At 40.4% G+C, this 8,155-nt stretch overlaps 1 long non-coding RNA gene across 1 annotated transcript in view; it reads left to right on the top strand.

Annotated features, from left to right (window-relative positions):
* The window catches only part of LOC309511608, a 112,622-nt gene that overhangs the window by 41,171 nt on the left and 63,296 nt on the right, over nucleotides 1–8,155 (top strand). The window lies entirely within an intron of this gene.

The following is an 8,155-nucleotide window of genomic DNA, read 5'->3' as shown; positions in this document are numbered from 1 at the left end:
TTACTATTCTGTTGAGCCAATAATTTTTAAAAGAACCATGGGCAATGCAATATGCAAAAATAACAATTTCAAACATTATTAAGCTACATTAATCACATGACGGAAGTGCGTGTTTATTTAGTGAGTGCTATACAGTGCAAATTTTTAATTTCTGTAAAATAACTTACAGAATTTTCCATTAAAAAAGTAATAGCAATACTGTAGATAACGATGCATTCTGGGTAATACCTATCGTCACTTTTGAAAATTAACAGCGCTCAGAGGCTGTGTTCCAGCGGCTTTTCAAGAGACCAGGTTGAATCAACGTTGAATTATGGCTGCATCTCAGGAGACAGGAAGTGAAGCTAACATTGGATTCGGACGAGCCTTGATGCCTTCTTACCTTGGAATGCATCCCCGAAGGCAGCCTTTTTCGATTTTGCTAATTAAATCAAAATTGATTCACCGTCTTACCTTTCAACATCTGGTGAATTAAAGGGCTCAACCAAAAAAGAAAATTAGCCCATGATTTACTCACCCTCAAGTCATCCTAGGTGTATATGGCATTCTCCTTTAAGATGAATACAATCGGAGTTAGGCTATATAAAAAAAATGTCCTGGCTCTTCCAAGCTTTATAATGGCAGTGAATGGCTGTTTCAGTTTTGAAGTCCCCATAAAAGTGCATCTATCTATCATAAAATGCTCCACACAGCTCCGGGGGGTTAATAAAGGCCTTCTGAAGCGAAGCGATGTGTTTGTGTGAGAAAAATATTCATATTTATATATTAATATTAATACATAACATTAATATTTAAAGACATTTAACAGACATACAATTACAATAAAAACCTTACAATGAAATACAACATTTAATATTTAAAATACTGTACAGTAACAGTTGAAAAGTTTATTCAAATTCCTATAAAATGTCAGAACCGACAGCCTTGTGCAGTGCTCCAACACAGTGTGGTTGCGCTTCGGGCGATCCAAAATAAAGTCCCAGCTCGAGGTTCCGATGCCATCCCCTCCTCTCACCAAAAAAAATAAAAAAATAATAACTTCTCACAAAATATAATCGTTTCATATTGTGAAATATCTTCAAATGAAAACAATGAATACAAAATAAATCATATACAAGATTTTCACTTTACAGTTCAATTACAGTGGGGTTGGAAGCAAATCAGGTACAAGTACACAAGTACACAACACTATTCATTCTAAAACACTTATTTGATGTAGATGTAAATTTACAATATCAACCAATTGTACACAAGCAGTTCTTCAGAGTCCCCAGGAGAAATTGAAAAAAAAAAAGAAAAGAAAAAACTATTTTGTCCATCTGTCAGTTAGGGTTACTATCATTATCAGGTCATGATTTCATTGAAAGAAACGAAGAAATCAACAAATTGTGGTGTTGAGCTAAGGGGGTTGTAGTCTGTTGTACTTTAGCTTGTATCTTCCAATGCAGATTCATATTGTTTCGTCAATATTCGTAAATATTCTCCTGACTTCTGGGGGCTCTGTAAATTTCTGATAATATATGTGTAGAAACATTACACTGTACTAATTATGTAGATTAAGTAAAGACAAATTAAGTACATGTTTATTAAATTGAGTAAAATCAAACATAACAAAAGGACAATGAATCTGTACCAAAAGTAACAATCCTCCACCAAATTGCCAGTAATCCGCTGGATCCTTGGTGAATCTAGAGGGGTGAAAGAAAAAAAATATTCACTGAAAAGTCCTTCAAAAGCAGGATTCCCTTTTTGTCTGTCACTTTCAGTGTTGTGTCAAAATACCAACACTAGGGGGCGATCTTGAGAGCCCCAAACACCTCTGACACACTCAGAAAAGGTCAATGGACTTGGCGTGTGGAATATGCATGCCAGGCCATGCCTCTGGACATACGGGTATATAAGGCAAGCCGGCTGCACACACACTTCTGCTATATTCTTCGGAGCTATAGCCAGCGTCTCATTCTACTAGAGAAGCAATTTTTCATTCACCTCGGAAGTGTTTGCTGCTGGATCATCAGCACACAACAACGGTCTCTCTCCAGCCTGCACAGATAAATGCAGAGAGCTCCCCTGGGTGCATCAGCAGTGTTCTGAAAAAGGCAATTTCCTTATCCCAAAAAGCAAATTCCTCTAAAAGAGCTGCACCGTGGATCGTGTCTTTTTTAACCCTGTAAGACCCAAATATAGAAAAAAATGAGCAAAATTTTTGTAAGTTTTTAGGAAAATGTTGTAAATTTGCAACATTGGGCATTGTTGGGAGCAGAACTTCTGTGTTTGTACTCACTTTGTCTGAACAGATATACAGAACATTTAAGCATTCATTTGCAGGGTTGATTGCTTACTTAGCCCCATAACAGTATATATCATGAGTAATAATAACCACACAACAATCATAGTTTTATGAATAAGCATTTATTAATAAAAAATATTAGAAAAAAATATTTACGGTATTGGGACTGATAAAATCCTTTTTCAGCCAGCGAAACCTGTCCCGGGGCACAGTGTGTTTAATTGGTTGGGGCTTGATTTCCACATCATCATTGGCTGGGCAGTCAATGGGTTGGTGGTTTTCTTTGTCCATTTCACCTGCATCTTCATTCTCTGAGTCACTTGCATCAGTGTCGTCTGAGTCCATTTCAAAATCGCTCTCTCCATTTTGGACTGAAGCAATCACATCCTGCACACTGAATAAAAGACCTTTCTGCGCTGGTGGCATTCTGAAATGGAAAAAGTAAAAAATAATGAAGTTAAATATGTGAATAATACATATGGGTCTTACATTGTAGTAGATAAACTGAAAGAATAGACAGGGTGGTAGACCATGTGGGTAGAAATCTAAGTATTCCCATTAGCATGCCCATAAGTATTATAATTTCAATGAAGTGATAATCAACATTTCACTACATTCAAACAATACTGTCTATTGCAGCCTATTATGCTCTCTACTTATCATACTAAAAGAACACATGCATCCCCCCAGAGCACTTACAGGTTCACATTCACGACCATTTGCACCTGTCCCTGGACAATGCAACAGGCATCCCAAGAATTCCAGAACATTCAGAATCTGTTTTTCTATCTCCTAATGCCACTAACTGCTGCTTGGGCAACACTGAGAAAAAATGGCTCAGGATCATTTAGAAGTTAAAAAACAAAACAAAAACTACAAAGATACAGGGAGTTTCAAATACTGCTATAGATGCTGAAGTTTCAAATATCCCATACAATTTATTCATGTGTTTAATAATGATCTAAGCTAAACTAAGTAAAAAATTAACAGAAAAACACATTTAGAGCTTAGTTACAATGAATCATGTAACTACATTTCTACTACATTTTTTTTTCAATTTGTGATCATTTGAAAAGTGCAGTGTCCTTATGTAATGTGTAAGGTGCACAGGCTATTTTGACTACCACTCTGACCCAACGTTGCAGAATTACAACATAGACATAACAAGCTCTAAATCAAATTTGATGAAAGTTTTCCAAAATAACTAAATATGTACATGTTCTAGACATTGTAATACACACCCAAAAAAATATTTAAGCAATTTTACTTACTTTAATCCTGACAAATCCAGTCATGCAAAAAAAGGAGATGAGCTCAGCGGGAAGTTTGCAGGTAGAGTGAGTTCATAGCCAGATGACCGGACCTATAAACACTTCTTCTATCCAATAGCATTGTGAGGACAAACAATAGGACCCATTAACTATGTAAATGTGTTTTTGAGAGAAAAAAAACATTTGCAGGCATTTTTTTTTTATTGTTAAAAGTGATGTTGTAAATTTGCAACGGTGGGTCTTACAGATGCCGTTCCAACCATGTTCTCCTGAATCCGGGCGATTTGTCTCTCCCTCGAATGGGCACGACCGCTGTCTGCACTGTTTGGGCTGTGCCCATACTGAATCGGCGTTCGTAGATGAGTCATGCTCTCACTGCAAGAGCATGCCCATTGGGACGTTGCAGTCACGGCTCTCGTACATCTTCAAGAAGCCGAGTATCCTCAGCTAACTCCCGTTCTGGGGCCTAATTTATAAAACTTTGCGTAGGATTTGCGTTAGAAGTGGCATACGGATGAAACATAGGACGTGCGTACGCACAGAAATATTCGGATTAATAAAACCGTGCGTACGCACATCCTACGCAGTTTTCCCTTAATAAATCACAATCAATTCTAAATGTAGCGCAGCTTTTGCGGCTTCAAGTCACGCCCATAGTTGCCCATAAATAGTCTGTGAAACGCCCACAAGTTAATATTCATCGATTGCGAAATCATGGCAAACACAGAGAGGAAAACCAAGAAACGTAACATTCATTACGTCATTACGCATTGTGATGGCATCATGGCATTTTATTACCATCCATTTGATTGAATCTGACAAGCTACAGATGTGTTATGAGGATGAATTGCATAACATGCCAATATTATTACAAACATATTTCACTTTTCTTTTTGCAAATATGTGTTCATTTGCATTTCTGTTGTAATCATTTGATTTTGTTTGTTTTACACTGCAGATCGATCAAACAGGTGTTCGTGTAGGCTGTTCATTGTAAGACTTGCTTTGTGAAGTCTTCATGTTATTTATGAGAGGCCAACGGTCTACAGTTTCACACATTTCACGTGTTTCTTCCATCTGCCGACGGTGTCCCCATTTCTCATTTCACCCGTTTTTGTGCGTACGCCTGGGTCAGAGTTTGCGTGAAGGACCGCACATTTTCCTGTCAAGTTTGCTTTTTATAAATACCAATTATTGCGTAGAGAGCGGCGTACGCCTTCTTTTGTGCGTACGCAACATTTATAAATGAGACCCCTGGTCCTTCTACCTTCAGGTGCAAGGCCTCAGCGGTTCGCACTTCTCATTCCTCAGCAAGCTCAGTTCCCTTGGTCGAGTTTCCAGATGAGTTTGATGACGCGCTCCCGGGCACGTTTTTCTCGATTTCACGATTTCTCATTCTGGGCTCGAGCAGTGCAGCCATGAGCATCGGACTGTGTTGAAGTGTTGAAATATCTGCACGAGGATAGTCCTTACCTGGAGGGAATGAAGAAACTGCGGACTTCTCGCAGAAGTTTTGGCAGTGAAGAAGCAGACGAAGGTAATCAAACACATCTTGCCTCGCGCGGTTCTTCCTCTAGACCCCAGAGAGTCCAAGCTCCACCTGCTTGTTGTTGAGGGTAGTCTGCGAAGGCTGCACTGGCCCCACAACTGCCTGTACCGGTAGCCAGATCCCAGAGATTCCATCGCAGGAAGGTGGCACCACCTGACCGTCGCCAGGACACTAGGAATGCACCAAAGCGTTCCTGAGACAGGCAACCAGGGGAAGGAGAGGCTGCGGACGTGTTTGCCCCGGCCGGGGCGAGCCTCATTCCCATCTGAGGGGGGAGTTAATTTACACGGTCAGTAAAAGAGCTATTTCTTCTTTCCATGGGTCACACACACAATGCTCATGGCCCTCATCTTCTCGATCATCGAACACTTGTATCAGAGCCTTGGTGGATGCAAGCATACTGCCTCCCTGCGTTTTGTTGCAATGGGTCTGTACACAGCAGGTCAGTGTGGCGAATATCGACAAGGCCCAACTTCCTCAACCATCACCAGTCACCATCATATTGTACCAAAGGAGCAAGGTAAGTGTTTCAACACATCATTCACCACGAGTAACGAAGGACGCGGAGCCTTCCGCCGTGGTTCCCCTTTCTCCTCCTCACCACAAACTCCCCACCTCGATCCTTCTACTGCACAGACTGTTTCTACGGTTCACTTTCGAAGGTTGTGTATATCAGAACAAGGTCCTCCCCTTCAGGCTGTCCCTGTCTCCTTGCATATGTACGAAGGTTGCAGAGGCTTCCCTTGCCCCGCTGACTGGCTAATCCTAGCTCACTCACGGACCTGGGGTCTCATTTATGAACGTGACCCTATGCACAAAATGGGGCAGGAAACATGTGTACGCTACTTCCCATGCAAACGTTGTTTCTAAAAAAAACTAAAAAAAAACTTGATGGGAGAATGTGCACACTTGTAAACTCTGAGCCATGCGTAGGCACATTTTGGAGACCAAGCAGTTTGGAAACCCTGATGGCGAACTGAGGGACTGACTGCAGATGAAGGAAAACCACTTTAAATCCTCATTATGAGTCCTAATCATAAATACAGTGCATGTTCACAATAACAGTTTAAATACATAAAAGAACTGAAAGATTTAAACTATGTTTTACATCTGATATACACATTTAGATTAAATATGGCATTCTCATTAATGGAGTTAAAGCTGTAGTCTACGATGTTGAAAATTGGTCGAGAAAGCTGGGAAGTTTTAAAAAACTCATCCCGCCCCTCCACACACACCCCCCTCCCCTCTGTGCTACCTGATCCCTCCCACCGGGAAACGACCTGAACAACGTCACTCAGTCAAGCTGTGATCACCGGTAGTAAACACGCAAGATTAGCAACACATGCAATGTCCTAAACCCCACCCCACCACCACCACCACCCCCCGAAACACAAACAATAATAAATAAATAAAATAAATAATACTGTATTACAGCTGCCGTCTTAGCAGGGTACGTTTGGCATACGTTTCCCCTCCTGAGCCTCGTTTACCCTGGTCAAAAGTGCTACCTAACGCACATTAATTGCACAATAATTATTAGTTAGTATTGCTAAGGTTTTGAGTAATTGTTATAGCAGCACACAGCGCATCTTGTTCAAATTCCGATCGGCTCGAACAGAAACCCGCTAGGCCTACTGAAATATATTCAAGCACTTCAAGAAATATAATTACTTTGACCCGTGATAGGCGATGCTAAATGGCTAACATTCCAATGCCGACCGGCAGCATGAGCATGTTGTCAGACTAATAAAAAGATATTTATGTAACTCCTCACACCATAAAAGTATAAATAAATGCTTAACGTTACCTGCTCAACAAAAAGTCAGCCGTGTCAGCGTCGGTTTTCAGTCCCAAATCTCCCAGAAGCTTCCTCCAACGGTCAATGGTGGACCCTATATTGATTCTACTTTGAGTCCGGCGTTCTTCACTTTTTTTTTTTATCTCTGCTCTTTCCTCTACAGACTTTCTCTTTCTTCCAACCTTGACTGTAGGGACAAGCAGGGGCTGCTTGCTGCTGTCTGTTTGTTTTTTCTCCATTGCTGAGCTGATGCTACTTTGCTAGCTACCATAGACTGTCAGCTGCTTTCCCGCAAAATTTCATGTCGCAGGAGGGGGGCGGGGCGGGGTGGGGTGCGGTAGGGTGGAGACGCGAGCGCCAGGTGGTTTCAATTGGAGCGGGGGATTGGATGAGAGCAGTTGCAACTTCTCTGCAGCTGTACACCCAATAGAGTGAATGGATTTTTTTCATTCTTTTTTCTCTTCATATTGTTAGGATTTTACTGTAGAACCATAACCAGCATCTAAACGAGGTTATTAATAATGAACAATCTTTGAAATCGTAGACCATAGCTTTAAGCTCTTAAATTACATGAAATCATTACAGAGGAGTTACAACATTTTTTATATTCTAATAAATAGAAATATTTGTAGTAGATGCAATGCTTTTGAACACTTTTCCTGTGGAATGCTGTGTTTTCATGTTTTAACTACAGCGAGGATTGCTTAGCGCATGATAATAGCAGAAATCATGGTCTGCTAAAATATTTTCATGCAAATAATGATCAATAATGCACAATAAGGACTATCTGTTTCCATTAAAATATAAAGCAATTAAAAATACTATTTGGCCACTGGAAAAGATTGAGAATAACTTTCTCTGAAATGTATTTTGATTTATTAATTCAAAAACAAGGCAAGGAGAGGCTACTAAATGATTTTTATTAATGTAATATGATGGCACATCCGTATCTCATATTTTCCTAATGTCTTTTACCGTTAAACATGGTATCACGTGGATGACTATGCATATGCAAATGATATGCAGATGAGGATATGCATAGTAAAACTAGGCGTTGTAAGCTCCATATATGGTTACGTCAGGGAGGAGATGGGGTGGAGACACGGACATACACTTCAGGCGCATGTACACTTTTAGTAAGGTTCCTACGAACATTTTTATAAATAAGACCCCTGGTACTCGAGCACCTAGCCCGATTGGGACTTTGGGTCAACTGGGAGAAGAGCAAGCTCTCCCCCGTACCA

Source organism: Leuciscus leuciscus (assembly GCF_965113295.1).
Source record: "Leuciscus leuciscus genome assembly, chromosome: 12".
NCBI lineage: Eukaryota > Metazoa > Chordata > Actinopteri > Cypriniformes > Leuciscidae > Leuciscus > Leuciscus leuciscus.
Note: the sequence above shows the minus strand (reverse complement) of the source record. Positions and strands in the feature narration are given on the sequence as shown.